Raw genomic sequence first — 580 nt, forward strand, 5'->3', positions numbered from 1 at the left:
TGCATATCAAATGGCATATTTGTAGGGGAGTATGGAGAGCCTGTCCTGGAGCAATTTTTTTTTATTGTGATGTCCTAATAGTTAATGTTTCAATAGCTGACTTTCATTGCAACCACATCGATTTTGGATGAGCAAAGATTTTTTTTCTCCCTTTGGAAAGCAGAGGAGATAAAAAAATCAGAACATACAGCTTCTTTCTCCTCGAAAACAGCAGGTATTACTTATTCCAGGCACATGAATAACCATTAATCTGTATTTTCTTTTTACAGTAATGTTGGGATAATGTGCTTTTTAAGTGAATTGGCAAAATATAGGTATAAGCATAATTTGGTAGCTGTTTCAGTGCTGAACTGCCAACAACCCACCTAGCTTGTAGAGTTTTAATACAGGCTTTACAACTTATTTCTTGCTGTCTTGACTTATGGTGGCTTTTGTCACTTAATTGGCCTTTGAATACATAGTTTGTTCTCAGCCAGTTACAACTTGAATTAAGATTGAGAGCAAAATATTCATTGCTTCATACACAAAAGAAATGATCAAGCTATATGAAAAATGCAGTTACACAGATGGAAAATTATGA

Source organism: Chaetura pelagica, unplaced genomic scaffold, assembly GCF_000747805.2.
Source record: "Chaetura pelagica isolate M959 unplaced genomic scaffold, ChaPel_1.0 scaffold428, whole genome shotgun sequence".
NCBI lineage: Eukaryota > Metazoa > Chordata > Aves > Apodiformes > Apodidae > Chaetura > Chaetura pelagica.